The sequence below is a fragment of the Parus major genome, chromosome 4 (assembly GCF_001522545.3).
Source record: "Parus major isolate Abel chromosome 4, Parus_major1.1, whole genome shotgun sequence".
NCBI classification, from domain to species: Eukaryota; Metazoa; Chordata; class Aves; order Passeriformes; family Paridae; genus Parus; species Parus major.
In genome coordinates, this window is record NC_031771.1 from 18,797,308 (window position 1) to 18,817,729 (window position 20,422).

General features: G+C 42.4%; 1 protein-coding gene and 1 long non-coding RNA gene across 3 annotated transcripts in view; one reads left to right on the forward strand and one right to left on the reverse strand.

Moving 5' to 3' along the window:
• Positions 1 to 20,422, reverse strand: part of UNC5C (unc-5 netrin receptor C) — a 243,244-nt gene that overhangs the window by 206,633 nt on the left and 16,189 nt on the right. The window lies entirely within an intron of this gene.
• On the forward strand, positions 3,753 to 8,351 carry LOC107203526. Its single transcript, XR_001521214.3, has 3 exons — positions 3,753 to 3,859; positions 4,081 to 4,139; positions 6,199 to 8,351. It is a non-coding gene; the product is annotated as an uncharacterized LOC107203526 (long non-coding RNA).

Below are 20,422 nucleotides of genomic sequence, written 5' to 3' on the forward strand. Positions count from 1 at the left end.
TTTTTCAACCTCATGTGAGTTCTTTGCATGTACAAATCTCTAGTTTATACAGATGCTGTAAAACTTCCAGCTGCAGACAGGAGGGCAAGGGTCAGTGCAGTGAAGAAGGTCTCCTTTCCCCGCTGGTCCAGCTGATCTGTGCAAATCTGGACTGGAAAGTGGGATCTCCATCCTCCTGGCATGACCCTCATACACCTCTTCTTCCAATCTCCCTCTTAGCCCTCTTTCCTTATTTTTTCATTTACCCAAACCTCTTTAGCTTTCTACTGTTACCAAGGAAGCATGCTTTCAAATCTCCAACCTTAAAAAGATCCAACAGATCAACCAAGTCTGCTAGCACTTCCCATTGTGAACTACAGCTCTCCCTTCTCCACATCTCACCCCTCAGCTCGTTGGGAAGGCAGTTCATATAGAAGCAGAAATTAAACCAGTTGAAACAAGATTAGAGGATGAGGAAAGATGGACAAATCCCCATTGCTACTCAAGGCTGCAAGATTTCATTACTAAGAAATGGTGCTAAAATAGGTCTGTGTGCAAAGCATTGTCAGTACTGAGACTTCTATCACTGCTAGACTTGGGAATTTGTTTATGACTTTTCCAAGAGAACAGAGAGCCTTAAAAATACACTTCAGTAATTTCTTTTTTTGGTGGGGGACAAGGAGAAGGAAGAAAATAAGGGGGGAAAAAAGGAGACCATATCGAATATTTATGGAGCTGTGAATCTGTTTACCTGGAGGGTAGGTAAGAGAAACAAGCATGCCATGCATCAGGTCATATTCTGAAATGGAAAATTCTACTGTTCTTTGCATGCTATCCTGCTCACATCCATGAATTCCCTCATAAGACTATGCTAAAATTTTCATTAAGCATTTGGGGATTTAAGGATTCATTTGGGTGTGTTAAAATCAATATTAACTTGTACTGTTCACTGGCAAGTCACTCTAATAGCATTACCCAAAATGTTTTCAAGCACACTGAATGAGTGATGATAGTATAAACCAGTTTTGGGGAAACTTTTACTGCAGTAAGTGCAGGGTCGTTATTTTATTCTTAACAGCCTTTACCAGCATCAAAGGGATGTAATTGATGCAATGATTTCAAATGTTGATGGCTGCTGACATATGATTTTACAAACATGCAGAGAGAAATTGGGAACGGCCAGGCTATTACAGTTACAAATAAACTTTTAAGCAATTGAGGAATACATTAAAGGAAAACAGAACACTCAAGAGGACCAAGCAGCCAACTCCCATGGCTACTGCTGAATAGGCAGTGATAGTGCAGCATAGCAAGAGCACACTTGCTGCAGGCTGAGGGAGTCCAAAAAGCCAACAGTATCCCCACTCCCAAATCATTACAGTAAGACCTGTAAAACCAGGATCCTGCCTGCATGGCATGGCCACAAAACTCACAGGGAGCTTTCAGATTTTGAGCACCAGCTTCCTGAGGCTTGAGGCACTTCACCCATGCCTTGCTGAACCAAGGGGCTGTGGTTCCCTCCCTGCACGTGTCCCTAAAGCTCCTGAACAGTGAGTCTTGCTCTGCTTTGAGTGCTCTGTGTGACATTTCACATCAGTCCAAGCTGGGGCCACTGGCCATAAAAGAGGGACAGACAGTGACATTTCATCTGCCTTGTGGGCAGGGATGAGCCAGCTGCTTCCTTTAAGGGTGCAAAGCCTTGAGCACTTGGCAGTATTGCATCCAAAGCACAGTATCAACATGGTGCCAATAAGGAAATTCTATTTTCACTGCAGTAGGATGTAAATTAATTTTTAAGTTTGTGAGTTCCTCCTTATTGTATACCTGTCTATAAATATAAACCTCTGTATGTGTGGATATATATATATTCATATAATATCACCAATAACATCTGGAAAAAGCAGAAGAAATGAGTGTCTTTCTCTGATGAGGGACTGACACATCACTCCTGCAACAGTTCCATCAGGAGCCATGCTAAGAACTCTTTTGCTTTCGAGTCTTCCATTCTGGGCTAACCAGTCCACAGGGATGCTGACTGACCTCTACCCAACTCTCCTCAATAATTTTCCTAACACAGTCTTTTATGCCTATGAAAATAGCTTATAAAAACTTTATTATTTTTGATGAAGTCACACTTTGTATGCTAAGGAAATGTGCTTGGGTTTGTTTTGAGTTGTTTTTTTTTCAAATAACATTTCCAGGGCCTATAGTTCTTAGATTGGTTTATGGTATGTGCTCCCAAGCTATGTATTATACATAAAATTAATGATATATAGTTTCACTTTGTTTTTAAATCTGAGCTTCTCAGAGTTCTTTCTCAAAGGAATAAACAAAACTCGCACTCCGAATTATTAACAAATAATATCTACTGCGGACAGATTTTCAAATTGCTCTAAATTGCACGGCAACGTTGATTTGAATGCGGTTACAGCAATTTACATCACTGCAAGACCTGACTGAAATGAATATTTCAGGCAGTTCAGTAGTACTGGTACAGGCTGTTCCCATTTGTATATTTAATATCTGAAGTTAAGTGTAAATTTACAAATAATAAATGTGCTCATGACTATATCTACATGCACACGCTTCCCTCAAAACTTCTAACGAGGCCCGAAGCATAATTACAAACCAGCCTGAATATTCAAGCCAGCGGGTAAGAGCAGAGATCCCCCCACACTTACTCATGAACACAGTTGCTTCCAGAGAAAGCAAAGCCAGAGGGGTAAGGAGAAAGGGCAGATCTGAGGGGAAAACCACACAAACTACTCTTTATTTTGGGAGCACCATATCCTCCCACTGAAGAAGTTTTCTTGTGGTCCAGCACTGGCTGCAGTGGGGGTAGGAGGGGTTGGCACTGGAAAAACTGCCTTGGGTTAAATCAAGCATTGCTCTCTGCTGAATGTCAGACAGGATGAGAAAGACAAGTTTTTACACTGTCTGTACAGATATGCACTCAAAATATTTCTCTGATATTAGTCGTATGGGAAGATTTCTCAAAGACCTGCTACTTGTAAAAACAAACCTTCCAACATCTCAGACCACAAAATCCCAGCTGCACAGACGGGCAGTAATTCTTGCAACCTTTTCAGTTAAGTAAAATTTCATCTCATTAGCAGAAAATTAAATCAAAGTTTAAACTTAAAATTAAAGTTATGTTTAAGTGGACAGCAAGGGATTGCATAGAATCCCTTGCTGCTCTGCCATCCCTGAATTCAGTACATCATTCAAGCAGTCACATCCACACTCATAGCTGCCCTTAGCCCATGTCCAAAGCATACATGCAAAAATAACACAATCAAAACTTCAGTCATTACTATCTTTTCCAGGTTTTTAAAACCTCTGACGCACTGAATGCGAGGGACTGACAGCAGCAGCTGTAATCCCCATTTTTAACTGTGGCGGAGGTAGCTTCGCGGGGATTTAGCAGAAGCATTAAAATGCTTTAGAGGTTTACAGCGTTTCTCAGCAGCAAAGCCGCGTTAGGAGGGTGCCGACAGCACTGCCGAGCCTCCAAGGGGAGCCCCGCGCTGCCGTGCCGGCCGCCAGAGGGCGAGGACAGCATTCCCTTTCCCGTTCCCTTTCCCATTCCCATTCCCATTCCCGTTCCCGTTCCCATTCCCTGCCCTTGGCGGCCAGCAGAGCCCCGCATCCCCCGCCGCCCCGCGGGGCCGAGCCCCACACACGAGTCCGCTGTCGGCAGGCTGAGCGCGGCCCGGCTGTGCCGGCAGAAGCGGGCGGGTGGGCCGCGGGTGGGCCGCGGGTGGGCTCGGAGGGCAGCCCGAGCATTCCCGTAACTCAGCTGGCCTCTGCGCCGGCAGAGATGTACGGGACTGACGTGCCGAGCGGAGAAGCGGCCGTGTTGCTGTCGGGGACAATTAAGGTCTCTGCTCCCCTGCCCATTAGCTGAGTGATTCGGAGCTGCTGGAGAGGTTTAGTCATTCCTGTGGGGGATGAAGGACATGGATACTCTGCCTGGGGATATTGATTGAGAAGGACACAAACAGTAGCTAGGATACTTTTTCAGTGACACAGAAGTTAATGATTAAGTGATTCATAGAAGAAAAGCTGCCTTGTCACCTTTGGTAATTGTTTGCCTTGCAGATAGTGCCTCCTGAAGTGACCTTGTCAAATTAGCAAAGGCCCGGAGCACTGTACAGCAGGTAACTCGCTGGCAAACTTCAGAAGTGAGCATATCAATATGTGACTCTCTGCACATGCACACACACACCCTGTGTTTCATCCTGATTGAGCACAATTTCTAGGACCTCTTTCTAGTGAAGAGTAGTTCAGCGCTGGATTGCTGTTCAGCTAATCCCATCCTCTGGTGAAAAATCCCAAGAACCCCAACTCTTACTTTCTAACAGACAAGAAAAACTAAAACCCACTCCCCTTCTTTTCCTCTACCTAGTACAAAAGCAAAATAAAGAGACAAAGCATTAGACCAGTCCTAGGGATCCTCAGGGAAAGGAAACTGCCTAACTACTGGGGAACCACAGTGCTGTGGCAGAGCACAGTTGCTCCCCAGTTTGCTTGCAAGCCCCAAGCATGGCAAAGCAAAGCCAATCTAAATGTGAAGCAAGCTCTCAGAAAGAGTAAGAAATGGGCTCAGCTGCCAGATTACAGGCCTCAAGAGACTCTTAATGGGCTACAGAGACTGTCACCTGCAGGCTACTGTTTGGCTCAAATTCACACTGGCTGAAAGTTTTCACCAGATGATGACTTGCTGGTGGTCTGTCAAAAATAAGGCAGTGCCTTCCTTCTCTCTAATTGTTTTCCTAATTCACACTGTTTTTGCTATTGTGTCTGATTTATGCTTTCTACTAACCTACATTGGATTTTTTTTTAACATTTTTTAACATTTCATGCCTCTCTAGCAAATTTAAAAACCACTGATGTGAAGAGGACAGTTTTTAAAGCAGTCATTTTTAACTTTGCTCAAAAAGCCAATGGCCTGCATTTTCAAAAGCACAGATCTCAATGCTGCTACAGTAGGAAATATGTGAAAACTTTTCTTCTTCCTGTTTAGAAACAGCTGGGGTTTGCCACTGGATATGGAACATGTTATCCATCATGTGGTAAAACTATACAGGCAAAGCAGAGCAGTTTTATAAGAAGTGTGGCTGAGCATCTTGCCCCCAGCTTGTCTGGGAAGAGGGGAATATAATTTAATCTAAATGTGTCCACAGGGATTTGTAGCTTTTCCATTACAGTGTTCAACATGAACAATATATTTCATGGCATCCATGTTTTTATAGACTGTTGTGATGGAACCACTCTGTTCCTCTTGAAGCTAATAGAAAATTCACTGTATAGATCAATTCACTATATCCTGAAATATATACATATCTCAGACCCACATATAGCCACTGCACCTCGCTCTGTCTAAATAACAAGCTAGAGTGGGAGTCAAACATTTTTCCCTAAACACTTTCATTATTTGCATTTAACTCATTGGTGTGACTCCTGTTTAATTTCTGTGGCATTATACCTGTGCAAAACTATAGCACCACTGGGGATAAATCAGGACCATGACTTTTAATGTTCCATCCTGCTTTCATGAGGCATTAATTAAGGTACCTCAGGAGCACTGGGCACTCAATCGCTTCTTTTTTCTTAACTGATTAAAGAAAATACTTTAGCTAAAACCACAACTTCTTTGATGTGGGTTACTCATACCTTCCTCCCTCCCCCCGAAAATGTTCAGCATTAAGCATGTAAATCATATTGAACATTACCAACCTAAAGGGAAGTGACAGATGACTGTGACTGCCATTAAATGTTTATTGCATCCCTGCCATGTAATGCAATTAGATGGCAAGGAACATGTAATGTGTATTGCTCTGGTGGGAGAATGGGGAAATTATTGAATTTTCTCTCTTAATCTATTTATATCTTGCAGTGGGGGCATTAGGTAGATTAAGCTAGGGACAGTGGCCCCATTCAGCATGCTAAGTAGTGTTTGTCACTCATTGCATTATATGGCAGTGACAGCCACGAGAGTCCCCCACGTTGCAATAACACTGAATCAGAGGGGAAGTGGCTGGAGAATTCTTCTGCTAACAAAGTACTCTCTTAGTATCCATTCTTAAATGCTTCTCTTGCTCTAAAAATAAGGGGCAAAACTCTTGTCCTTCCCCCCACCACCCCACCTCCTCCAGAAAAAAAATAAAAATAAAAGGAAAAAGAAATCACTAACTCTGGTTATTTCTTTCTTTCTAGGGACTGGTGCTACAGGAGTTCAACCTGCATGACTGTTGCTTTAGTGGAACACTACTGTGCTCCTTCAACTGAGGTTTATATGCAAGTGGTTCTTCAGCTTCTACTGAGGCTGAAAACTTCAAAGCTTAATGAACTCAGATTCACGGCAGCTTCTGGAGGTAGCAAGGTAAAAAGGATCTTCATGTTAAAGCAGGGGCCTGAAGCCATTAGAAGATACAAGTATAAAACCACAAATAAAAGCAGGATTCAACATACCATTGCAGCTTTTCTATTAATACACACTCCTTGGCATTCAGGAACTATACGTTATCTCTGCTAACTCCAGCTCAGACCCTAAGTTTTCCTCAAGCATTTCCAACACTGGCTTTTCAGCCTGGCATCTGCAGCAGGCTCTGTTGGGGCAGAGGGGAGGTTACATGGCTGTGGCTCCTGACATACCACAGCCCCAGTATCACATCCTGCTCTGTGGCAGTCCTGATGCTGAAGTCTCAAAGACTCAGTATGGATCTATCAGCAGGTGTTTTTTCCAAAAGTTAATTAATCCTTCGAACATCTGATCTCAAAACTGTCCTCACATTTTGCTAATTCAGGCCTCCTCGGCAGATTTCTAGTGTTTCCTGACTCGAGCATAGCAATGGTCGTTAATGACAGGCTAAGTGGCCAGCTGTGGCTCCTTAATATCTCATGTAATTGCTGCTCTAACATCCTTTTCCTCCAAGCCTTGCATGTGTGGCTGAAGTAATGGATAGATAGCCCTAGAAACCAAGAGCCTTTGTTCATCCACAGACAGATCATACGTGGTCAGGAGCACTACAAGGCTTCTCTGAGACACCCTGCTGATGCACTTTACACTGTGACAGCACCGTTTAAAGTGTATCTTTCTCAGAGGGTTAACTAAGCACTTGCTCTCCTTGTTTGAGCCCTGGGCTTAGCCCAGAACAGCCTCAGAGCCTACGGTCTCTTCCTGAGCCTGTGTCTCCTCACCTTGCTCCACGTGGGCGGGAGCATGTCTGGGGTTTCTGAAGCCCTGACCCACTGCTCTTCATGCTGCAATCAGCTCTGCTTTTCTGACCAAGTTTTCCAGAAAGCTGTGAAGGCCATGGCCATCTGCCTGAGCCCTCGGCAGAAGCCACTGGAAAACTTCTCGTCCTTATGTGACCTGTGTCCTCTACAGACCCATCTTACAGGAAATGAAGCTGAACCCCTGTGCAAAGCCATGGCTGCCAACCCACTGTCACAGTACAAACAGCGTAATTTATTTTGTTAACAGCCTCAGACAGCTTTATCTGCAGTCCTACCACTCTCTAACCCCACCACCCCGGTGCCCTCGTGCCTGGCACAGTGCTGCAGTCACAGCCATGCCTAGCACCCAGCAGCCTTGAAGCAGCTCCAAAGGGCGTGTGGCTTCACATTTGGTGACTGAGAACTTGCAGCCCTGCTAGCACTGACTGCGGCGGCACCTCGCGTGCCGAAAGTCTCAAGTTGCTGCTCTCCCTGACTGCTGATGCTTGGGGTGACACTTGGAGCTGCTGCCACCTCCTTCAGTACCAAAAGCCAAACAGTAAAGTCTAGGCAGAGACTTTTTGGGCAGGCTGGTGACACTTACTACTGTATTACTCCTCTTGCAGCTGCCAAATGTGATATTTCAGGGGGATTCAAGTCACTCCACCTTAGGAAGAGGTCTAGGCCAAGAACTTGGAAAACAACAAGGACTATTCTGAACTCACCTGCTTGGCTCAAGAAACTTAAGATCCACACCTAAACTAGGCTTCCCATCAAAATTTTCATTTATATGTTAAAAACCTAACAGGAGCAAAGACCTTCCATGAAGCCTTCGTGCTCCTCTCCAAGATCTAAGGATCGTAGAGGGGGAAAGCTTCTTTCCTGAGAGTGGGCAATTGTCATGTGAGAATAAGTGCCCAGCAAAATCTGAATCATCCTGCTGCTTCCCACGGGCTTTGGAGCAATTTGGTTTTCACGCCTTTTGCTTTGTCAGATGAAATATTTGAATTGCTCTATCTAATGACGGGGTGTATATTCACAATGGAAATCCCAGTTCTTCTCACAGTGTTGTTTTTGACATTGAGCACAGGAATGCTTAAAGTTTCTGACACCTTTTCATTAAAGGGAGAAAAAACTGCACACATCTATCAAATCCCTGGATGCAATAATGTAATATGATTATTACTAAAAATAAAATCAATTCATGGTACAAAAATAAATTCTAGCAATTTCAAATGCTAGATATATTGCTTTTATGTCCTTTTGTGTACTGTACTTCAACTAAGTGAAAGCTGACACTCAAATGCTCTCATATGAAAGCTCAGCTTTTCAAGAAACTAATATATATAAAAAAAAAAAATCTTCTTAAGCTGTTAAAGGGGACCAAATAGAGCCCTCCTGGAAAAACATGCAATATAAAGTCAGTAGAGCTGCAGTTGTTGATAAGTGGGCAGAAGCCTTTTCATGCAGAAAGGCTAGCTCTCCTCCTATTTCCCAGCACGACAGTAATCTGCCAGCAGATAACTAAACTGTAAGATAGAAAGGCCAAACATATATTTTCTTGAATGAAGACAAAGGAAACTCAATCTGCCTGCCTCTCAAATTTGGGAGATTAATAGTATTACAAAGGGAAGGTTTTATTACCACATGTAAATCAGACTTGGAAAACCAAAGAGTGGAATAATACTCCTGTGGAGCCAGTGAAACACCACTTTGTGAATTGGCAAGGCATTGCATTTTGATATTTTTTGGCACTGCAGAACATCTGCAAACCCGTCATGCTATCTGATAATCTTTTGGTACTTGATAATACAGTACTAAAGGCACAAGTGAACAAAAGGCAGCCAGGGAATTATTTGTGAATTATATGATATTGGTATTCAGTAATTAAGCCTTAGAATTAGTTGGGAGAGGAGAGCATTAGACTTCAAAATTGCTCTACTGAGTACAATATTTGTCTTCTGTGTCAAACACATTTATTCAACTGAGTCATGCAGATCTGCTTCCAAGCTTTGAGACTTAATGCCTAGTGAAGGGCTTGAAAATGACTAATTCCAGCCTTTACCATACACTCACAGCTGAATCCCCAACCCCTTTTCATTCCCAAACTTCAGTAGGCAGGCAGGATTGTAAGAATTCTATCCTTATTCTTTATGTAGAAGTATATCCTGGTTTGTGTGATCTCACGTAAAAAATACCTATTTCCCTGACTCCTTGTCTGACAGCAAGCTTCTGTAGGTAAATGTTTCCTACACAGCTAATCTTGTTTTTACTGAAGCCAGTTTATGAAAATCCCACAACCTTCACACAAAGCTGTCAGACAGTAAATGTTTGTCCCAGACTGCTAAAATAAAGTGGTTCACCACCTTATAAAGAAGGTATCCATTAGAGCACAGATTTAACTGAAAATAAGGGAAATTATGGGCAACAAAGAGAGGAATTCATTGTGAAACTGATGCAAGGGACTATAAAACATCTGGAAAATGTTAGTGACTGCCTTGGCTGAAATCACAGAGCATGCTATCTACTCTCTGAGAGCTGATTCTCCTTGACTTAAAGGGGAAAGGAAACCTCAAGCAAGATAACAGATGAGTTGTTACTCAGAGTAAGCTGGCACTCCTCATGCAGGCACTGATAAAATACCAGAGAGAGGCTCTGGCTGTGCTCGCTCTCCGAGAGGGAGACAGCCAGCCTAAGCTCCTCTCTGATGGGTCTGAGCATCACCACTGACAGTCACTCCAGAAACACGGCGTGTGCTCAACCCCAAGAGCCGAAGCACTCCACAGCCTCCAACATCATCACACCCTTGGATACTTTGAGCAGGAAGGAGCCACTCCCTCCTTCTGACTTACCCTCATTCTTCACCCTCCTCCCGCACCTGAAGAAAGAAAAGTTTTATTTGAAGTCACAGATTTTACTTTTTCCCTTTTTTTTTTTTCCCCTAAGAGAGATTTTAAATGTTCAGATATTTTTGTCTAAACACATATTAGCAATTTTAAAAGAATACTCTCAGATAAAATGCCTAATGAGATGATAGAGGCAGAATGAAGTGGCAGAAAGTGTTACAACTAGACTGGGAGACCACACTAAAATGTTTCAGTTGCTTTTGTCTCTCCTCTGACATTCTCCTGGGCACCCAGCAGTACAGATTCAAACAAGCTGAAAATCAGCCCTTCCCATTCTGTTCTGAAAGGCAAACAGTACTCTGCCATTGAAACAAATATTTTCATTGTGGGTTCTGTTAATAATAGGAGCGTGTTGTGGAAAAATCCTGTGCAGGCAGGCTCACTTGCAGCTTCCCTTTGGTGTTCTCTGAAAAGGTAATGAATGCCAAGGTGAAGTCCCATCCCTGGCAATGCTAATGGAGGTGTTTCCACAGGGTTGGACACCCACAGTCACTTCCTCCACTTCACACCTGCTTCAGGTACCAGACTCACTTGACAAAACTTCTCAATTTTACCCACCCCAGGCTACTACCGATGTTCCTTTTAACTTGTTTCCCAAGACAAATCTGACTTTTATGTTCAGTGTAAGTCAGAGGTGATAACAAACCTGTTGAGATTCATGTTTCCTGAAACCTAATAACTCAAAGGTGCATTTCAAAATAACCACAGCAATCCTGACTGGTGCTGAAAAACAGCAGCAAGATAAAGTAAGGACAATACATGAATTATCATGTTCTTTACAAGTTATTCATGGCTTTATTTCTTTCTTTATTTTATTTACAATCCAATCTGAGTATTATCCATCTATGTTTGCTGGTTTTGCCAGTATTCACTGAACTATTTTCAGGGAAAATTTTTACGTACACTTTCCTCTCAAAGCCTTAGTGTTGGGCAATATACCATTTCACCTGGCAAGGCATACAAAACATTAAGAGATGTTCCTGCTTCCTAGAGCTAGGAAACAGTAAATCCTAAGTATGCTGCTGACACCCCTAGATATGCAATACCTCTTAAATACAAATTTTCAGACAAATGATCAATCACACCACAACCCAATGGATTCTAAAGAATCACAAATAATTTCAGTGCTACCTTTTGCAGATGCTGAATAACAGTGGTGAGGATGACCGAAGGAACCATAGAAATTAAATCTAGTGACACACTGACAAATACGCTAATCCGCATTAACGCCTCTGTTTGCTCTGGGAGATAAAAACCATTACAACTAATGACAGAATCAACCTTATCAACAGTATCCAGAGAAGCAACAAAATATTTGGATAGCTGCTGGGACAGATTCTGAAAATAGTCTGCAGAATTCAGCCAGGAGCTTTTTAAAACAGGTTTCTGGGGATGGGTGTTTTTAAGATAAGCTGGTCTCCTCACGTAGAGACCCACTGCCAGAGGTAAACCTGCTGCTGTGACCACCCCTCAAAATGATGTGCAGAAACAAAATATGGCAGTGAAAAGCAAGCAAATAACCTGAAGGTTTGAAAAACTCCAAAAATAATCACATCTAAACCCAAAATACTGGGAAGTGAGGGGCAGGAGGAGGTAGGGAGCAAGGCAGAGATAAAACTCTTGAAAATTATTTCACGTAGTCATGGGAAGAAGAAGAAGTTGGAAGGAAATGCTGAGGTTATGCTGGAGAAAATTTAACATGCTTTAGCATATTTCTGCTTTCATTTGTATTATGCTCAGGAAAGAGTGAGAACAGACAGCTACGAGGGACACTGTCTAAATACAAAGCAGAGAGCAAACCCTAGCAGCATGTCTTTCAAAAAAGGAAGGAAACATGCCAGTTCTCAATTACATGCTTTCATTGGTCAAGCCCACATACAAAATAGTTTACACAACACCCCAAAGTTGCCTGCATGTATTTTTGTAGTCAGAGAGCAAGCCAAGAGCTGAATTATTTTTGCTGGGAGACTCAAAATGACTGGAGAGCTTTGCTTCCCAGATCTGGTTTCCATGCCACTCTTTACTTGCCAACAAAGCCTTGACTATCAGCACACACACAAATGAAGAATTTCCAGAACTTTTAAAAAGCAGCAGGTTTTTTTTCCTTGCATCAGGAACTGATGCCAAGGCATCAGGGCTGATGCCAAGGAAAGTGGCGAATATTAGATTAATTAAACGACATATGTAAATATAACTAACAAAACGGCTGCAAGAGATTAAAGCGGACAAACGTGCTGGTATATCCTGGCTGTTCTGCTGCATCTTTTTCATACCTCTCCTTGAAACAAAACTGCACTTGTTAGGGACATTTTTAAACATTTTCCATAGTTAAATAACAGTATGACGCGGGTTGGAAGGGACCTTAAAGATCTTCTAGTTCCACCTCCTGCCATGGGCAGGCACAGGTTTTACTAGACCAGGCTGCTCAAAGCCTCATCCAGCTTGCCTTGAACAGCTCCACTCATGGGGCATCCAACAACTGCTCTGGGCAACCTGTGCCAGTGGCTCGCCACCCTCACAGTAAGACATTTCTTCCTAATATAAATCAGTGTAAAGTCATTATTTCTTGTCCTAGCCTTTCACATGCCCTTGTGAAAATACCCTTTCCATCTTTCTTGTAGGCTTTCTTCTGGTACTGAAAGGCCACAATTAGATCAGCCTTGAGCCTTATCTTTTCCAGGCTGAAGAAACCAAATTCTATCAGCCTTTCCTCACAGGAAAGGTGCTCCATCCCTCTGATCAATGCAGTTTCCCTCCTTTGGACTCATTCCAACAGGTCCACATCCCTTCTGTGCTTAAGTTCCAAGATATTATTAATACGTAATTGAATGACTATTGCAACACCTCAAAATATTTCACAGAAAGACAAAGACTGGATATGGAAAGCACAGTGTCTCCATGTCACTAGTAAAGTGGGCAGTTGTATTAGATACATGATTCCAGTTTCCTGCTCAAGCATTTGCCCTACCCTGTATAAATTAAGTGAAGCAGATTTATTTGCAGTATAATGTATTGCACCATATATTAAATTACTGAAGCAGATTTATTATGTGCTAGAGTTGAAAACAGCCTTTTAAGAAGTATTTTCAATAATCCCAGTATCAAAGCAAGATTTAGAGTGGTAAACTGTATAATAAAAGACATTTAAGGGAAGAACAAAACCTTCAATTATTTTCCCTACCCTGCGTAAATGAATGGCATTTCTGAATTTAATTCATACATAGGCAAAGGACCCATATGAAATCTCATTGACCCTGAATTCCACCTAGAATGTCTTAACAAAGACATAAGTCCTCTATCCATTAAAATTTATCCATTAAAAATTACAGTGTTACACCAAAGAGAATGGAATGTCCTCAGGACAACATAAAATAATGCAACTCCATTTTCCTCTGGTTTTATCAGCAGTTTAAAGTCTTCAATAATCTGACCTTGAATGCAACAGACAAGTAAAAGGCAGTTCTGAACATTTTAACCCTCAGAATGTTTTGCACAGGGACAGATGGAGACTGTGCCCCATCATCCAGTCCTAGTCAGGGCACTGGGAGGGCAGTCAGAGGGTGGACAGCCCAAGGTGAGTGCAACTCTATCATTCTTTTCCTTGCATTTTGTTCAGTAATTAGTGCAGAATCTGGAAGAAATAATCTAATATCCACAGGTTATTTAGCTTTCTGATTTGGAAGAAATAGGGAAAGATATATGAAGGAACTCATCCTGTGCCAGGCAAAACCAATACCAGGAAAAGTAGCCACAAAGAAAAGGCATGAAAGTTGTTTTATACATTACATCACTAATTTTTGAGTTCAGTGTTCAGCAAATACCAGAGGATGAGCTTCAGTTGGAAACCCCTGACAGTTGTTTGCACACAAGCAGCAGAAATACTCCACATATTAAAACCACAGCTGTATCTTGGCCCAAAGCAAGCCCCATTTCTCCAGCCAGCAGTTTCAGAAGTGTCTACCACAGGATATCCCTGCAGTGAAAATTTCAACATAATTCACTTTACTGAGAACCAACCCTCCATGTTTGAACAGCAAAATAAAGTTGTGAATTGTAAACCATACCAAGAGAAAACAGACTTGCTCTGCAGAGAAGTGATTTTTGGTTTGTGCGACCTTCTGTAGAAGGTGCAGGGCTCAGCTGGCCTCCCCCAGAAGCATCATACAGCTTATAAGAGAAAAGGCCTGCTACAGGTGTGACAGAAATGAGTACCTGAGGCAGTTCCAATGGGATTTGAACATCAGGGTGTCTTGAGGACTGTGCACAACTCACATCGTTGCATGAAGCCTGCAAAATGCTAAGCAGGGTAAAGGAAAAAGGGGGAATGATTCATGCATGGGCAGGGATTCTTTTTAGCAAAATGCCTAGAGCATGAAACACAGCCCGAAAACCAAGGATACTTTAAAAGAAAGTCACATTTTGTGGCTAATATTGATCTGAATGAAGACTGAACTCTTGTTCCACACTTCTAAAAAGCAAGTGGTTTCTTTTGTCCATTTGTCCAAAATATGTTGTGTTCTTGGCTGAAGTTGTGGGGAGTTCATTTTCCTTCCCAGAGCAGTCAAATGAGTGTGAGTGGTTAGGACATATCTTATCCAGGCTGTAACCCCTGCTGCTGAACTTGGGAGGAATCTGACTTGTCTCCTAAAGCATATTTGATGCCAGAACTGCTCTATGCTAGCGGTGTTTCTGTGCAGGAAATTATCATGTCTGGGATTCTAAAACCCATGTGGACTCAAAGGTACATCACAAGGTAGTAACAAAGATATCCTCAAATTCAATAGCAGGCAGAAGTCCCACTTAGCCTGGAGAAGTCACCGGTTCTACCCTGAGGGCCAGAGAAGCCCTCAGCATTAAAGAAATGATAAAAACAGCCAGGCTTGTAACAAAGGTCGTCACTTCTTGACTTCTGTAAAGCAATAAATGCTAAACTGCAGGTAAGGGGTTATGAACATTAATGCATTTACAGACTGATGGGAACTGCTGGGTGGCAGGAGTCAGTAGAGTCGGGGAAGCTGCAACCCATCCAGAGAGCAGGGCCAAGGCTTTCAGAAACAGTTCATGGTTTTACCCAGCTCTACCATGGGATCAAAGCACAATGCATGTTAGAGAAGCCACACAAACATCTTTAAGAGGTGCACCCTCAGGTCAGTAGTTATTTTCCCCCTTTGATATATGTTATTCTTTTTCCACACCATGAATCAATCGCTCTGCTGGGCAAACCGCAGAAGCCAGAGAGAGGGGCTAGGCAGCAGCACATGGGAAGGGCCTCACCACAGCTCTTCTTTTCCTGACAGACACATCAGCAGCAGCTGGCTCAGATGTTTGGCACAGGTGTGTTTGCCAGCAGGCATGCAGAGCTTGGTGTGTGCAGCTCAGGGACAAAGGAAGCGGAGTCAGTCACCAGGGCAGCAACCCCAGCCGTGCCCAGGCAGCCAAATGTCTCCTCATCAGACTGCTGCGTGTTCCTGCCTTTGACTGGTGCTCTGAGGCACTGACAGCTTTGTTTGCTCTCACTCTTTTTTGTCAGCTGGACTGTGCAGAAACATTTATAGACACCTCAGCACTGTCTCCCCCGCTGCCCAGCCTGGCCACCAAAGCCATTGCACACTCCCATGCTCACTCCCAGGAAGAAAAGGTAGGCATTTCTGGAGCACATACTATGTTTGCAAAGGATTGCCTAATCCCAGCTCTTTCTCTTCATGTTTGTATCCATTCATTTGTCTTTTTTGTCTCTCTGTCAATCCAGCTGTCTTTTTTTCACTGTTTTCTGTTACGAAAGTGGGAGTGTCTGTTTTCCTGAAAATGTACTGCCTGGAAATGCAGTTGAAGATAGTGTATACAACAGTGCTTCCTCCTTATATTATTCCTGGAGTGCTGCAATCCAAATACTTCTTGGTTTCCTTTATCCCTAAATCTTCTTTTGATCAATAAATAAAGCAATTCTGCAGCTTATATGAAGTGGATAGAAACTAAATATCAGCAGCCATCAAAACATTTTTAACTTTCAAATATATAAATCTATTCATGTACTGACATGTGTGAATGCAAAGAAGTTTAACCAAAATGTTCTGTTAAAAAGAAAATAACCAAGCCCCTATTCTTTGTGCTATTTACACATGAAAACAAAAGGTAACGTTTGCCTGTCCCTCTTGGATTCACTTACATCCTGCAATGCATTTTAGACATTTCAGGTAAACCTGCAGCTTTTGTACAATATCTCAGAAGGTTACTCCAGCTCTTTCATGGGGGGTGCTCCCACACAGGGAGACTCAGTCAATGGAATTTGTAGGTATATCTTCCAAAGGAGGAGATGAAGAGACTCTAATGTACTGCAGGTATCCACTGTCCTCCAGTGCAGACACAATTTCATAACCACCAGAGCCTGAAGGGTCACTATTCAAAACATAAACCACAAAATAGAACACATACAGTGACTTAAAAAAATACATAAAGGAGAACTGCCTTGTACCCGTTTCCTGTGCTGAGAAAGGCACATCCAGCCCTCAGTTTCATGGCACTCAATAAAAGTGCAAGAGCTGAGTCAAAGACCAGTTCTGTATTTTGGGATATGTCTCTTTATGGATTGATTTTGTAATGTTTTGAAGCAGACAGGAGCTCCAAACTGGGAAGGAAATTTATTCACACTCCTGGCACAGGCAAAGTCTTGAAGTGCTATCTAATGCCCCTGCAGCAACTGCAGACCACCCACCATCTCCAGCCAATTCTGCCCTCTTCAAATACAGCTGGTGCCTGACACAGACAGGACACTTCTCTTGAGTAACTGCACCAAGAGCATGAGGGGCTTCCAGCTGTGCAGATTTGAATGATGCCGTATTGCAGCACAGCTGCTCCGTAGGAAACCCACACAGCCTTCCTCTGAGCGCAGCCCCCGTGGGGATCAGGGGCAGTGGCACAAATGAATCCCCTCACCTTCACAGCTAAAACAGTGTTGGAAATGCTCTGGCAAGACTTGTCCATCTGGTGAGCAGAAAAGGAGGCTTTTCTGAAAGGAGTGAGTGACAGAAAAGCTGTGTAAGGGCTCCATTAGTCACTGAACCTCATGCATGTGGGCAAGCAGGCTGGAATAAACCACGTGGAATGGAGCAAATTAGGCAGGACTGGTCCTCAGAGGCACTGGCAGAGCTGCACCAATGGCTCAGCACGACAGGGCTTCTCCAGTTGGGCATTAGGAGCCCCACTCCTAATTTTGTGTGTACCTTGCTGACTGTCAGTGAGGATGAGTGGCAAAGCTGAGCCGGGCCAGCAGCATTTAAGCTGGACACAAATCAGACTGTAGTGCAAAAATCCTACATTCTCTATAGCATGGAAACAAACACCACCATCAGCCATTTTCATACCACAAATTACTTCCATGTTTTCTATGAGCCCACCAGAGGGGAATTCCTGTGTCTGCTCACTCCCCAGTCCTGCCTCTCGCTCCTCTGGTTTCCATCTAAAATGGAGATAATTATACTTGCCTCTCTCCAATATGTTTTTCCTACTGCAAATAAAAATGCATGACATTCACTCAAAGGCTTCTGAGCTTTCACTATGCAAAGGCGCCCTTTCTCAGGCGGCATGAGCTTTGTATTTCGTAGCCAAGGTGGCCTTCATTAATTTAAGCAGCATAAAAAGAAAATATGTTTAAGAAAGGAATGGAACAATGCACTGAAAAGTCCTCCCAAATTTTATTATGCATAGTTTTTAGGTTAGTGGATAATTTTTTTAATCTAATGTGTCATATTTAATGTTCTACCAAGCCAAATCCGTAGATACCTCCAATTCTTTATATTTCTTCCTCTGCTAGCTTAATACACTGGGTCAAGTGTGACTACTGTTTATTTTAACTTTGCAAAATTGATCCCAGCTTCATATTTTTGAGACAGATTGGTCCATTTTGGTACATTTCCAGAATAAATCCTGCCTGTTCTTTTAAAGTGAGACAGACTTTTGACATACCACCGTTGTGACTGTGGAAGGCATTTCTGACACACGTAGTGAGTGATTGACTTCCCCTCATGTTTTCATAGTGATAAATATGTGGTACCATTAGGCAGGAAAACAAAGTGTTCCCCCAAAAAAACTCTGCTAAGCACATTTCAGAGAGAATGGGTTAGTATAGATACATCATGCTCTCTTTTCTGTGCTAAGAGGTATTTAATTCTGCAAAATTCACTCACTCCCACATAATTTAAACCGCCAAAATGCAACATTCTACTTTCCCTTTTCTGCACGTGTAAAAAGAACAGGCAATCTTGCCAAGGTTAACTATACAGTCTCGTTAGGCTTCTATAGATTTCATTAATGCCTCATAAAAGAGAATCAATAAAACTCCTTGCACATCAATATAAAAAATGACCTTTCGATTTACTCTTTAAGATACAAAAAAGGAGAATCTTAATCAATAGACATTGTCAAAACTTCTCTGATAAGAGCTCCTGCAACAGGGAGCTAAGATTAAGAGTTCTTCAGAGAAGTTATGTTTCTGGTCTGAACTCCTTCCTAAGGATCTGGTTTTGATCCTATGGGAAACTTTGTTGGGACTACTCATTTTAGGCTACACACAACCTTGCAAACTGCATATTAGAAGTGTGGGATTACTCATACACTGAAGCACAGATCCTGTGTAAGTGTCATCACAGTTCAAAGGTTAATAGGACTCCTCACAAGGGAAAGGATTTGTACAGAACTTTTATCCCATTCTTGCTTCAAATTTTCCTTTGACATGTTTCCTTGTGCTTAAAAGTCCACAATGCTTAAACTGACTTTTTCAGTTCCTTTTATGTAATTTACAGCTTAGCATGCCCAGCAACCACACCAAAATGACATTTTCCTAAAGCATCCCAGCAGGAGAGTTGGTAACAAATAGCTCTGTCCTGGCACCGGTGTCGGCACACAAAAACAAGGGCCTGATCCATGGTATTTTCACTGACATTTTCCATCTATTTTGCTCCAAATTTCTCACACAGCTTGTGGGATCCCATTCTACATAGCCTTTGGGTTTTACATTGTCCTCTTGCATTCAAATATAATAATGACCCACTGATATATTTTTAATATGGATGGACCAATTAATCAATTTTTTCTAAATCCCCCCATCCACTTCTGCAAGTTTTCTCAGGTGGATACGGAACAGTCTCACATTAAAAACAAACAAACAATCTAAACCAAACAACAACATCAAGAGATAACCTGGTGGCAAGTGTAAATCTTTTTTGTCTTTTAAAGTACCTCTGTTGCTTAAGGTACCTCCTAGCCACAATATAATAGATAGTTCATATAGATGATGACACTTTTATTTAACAAAACTACCAAATCTTAAGTTCCTGTGACTTTTCTTTTGGTTTTTCAACCAGTTTTTCCTCCCTGCCTGCCTTAGCTCATCCTGAATAGTCTTCCAGACTGAACTGAAGATTCTGAGGTCATTCCTGAAGCAGGAAAGCCCAAAGCCTCTTATGTCAGGGCCACATTCAGTCCACTCAGTTGTGAACAGCTAGTGGTGAGGGATGATTGTGGGGCCTCTCACAGTCATTAGTCCAGACTAGTCCTCTGTGTGCTGGTCCCAGTGTGTGCTGGTGTCCTAGCAAAACGGAGCAGCAGCCCCTTTACCACTGCCTTCTCCTTCTTGACCCAAGTATCCATGCACAAAATACCTGACCTTTAAACAGGCTGCCTGCATGTGTTTGTGTCTGTCCCGTGGTTTTGAAGTAGCTGATAAACACATACTGCTCTGCTTTCTGGCTTTCTCCAGCCTCAAATCCCACAGGTTTGTTCCCATCCCAAGTTTTCATGAAAGAGAAAAGAATGTTTGGTCTATCCCTTGTATTTTTTGGGGAAAAGGATGCTTGAACTTCTTTATGCAGTGCAGTATTTGTCCTACCACACGGGAAAATAATAAAGCCTGCATTCAAAACTCTCATTCTTACAAACAAATTTATGTTTTCCACTGTTACTAATATTTGAAATTATTAATCCTAGCAGGTTCACTTTTCCACGTTTTAATTTTCTATTGCCTACTTTGATAGAAGACAATGAGGACAGTCAGGTTTTATTTCTGTTTCTGTAAATACCCTCTAAGTTGATCAAAAGAGATCGGTCACTGCCATAGCAAGGAAGATGGTCTTGATGGTACACAGAAAAATTCAGCTCAGGTTTTGTTCAGAACTAGGGAGATGTTCTGAGAACAAAAAAACTGCAGAGAGTTGGGGCACTGTGAACATACAGCCTCTTTATTTTAATTACTTTGAAGAGGCTTTGCATCAGTGGGATAGTGGGCGATTGCAAAAACATCCAAAGAAGACTTTTTTTTTTTT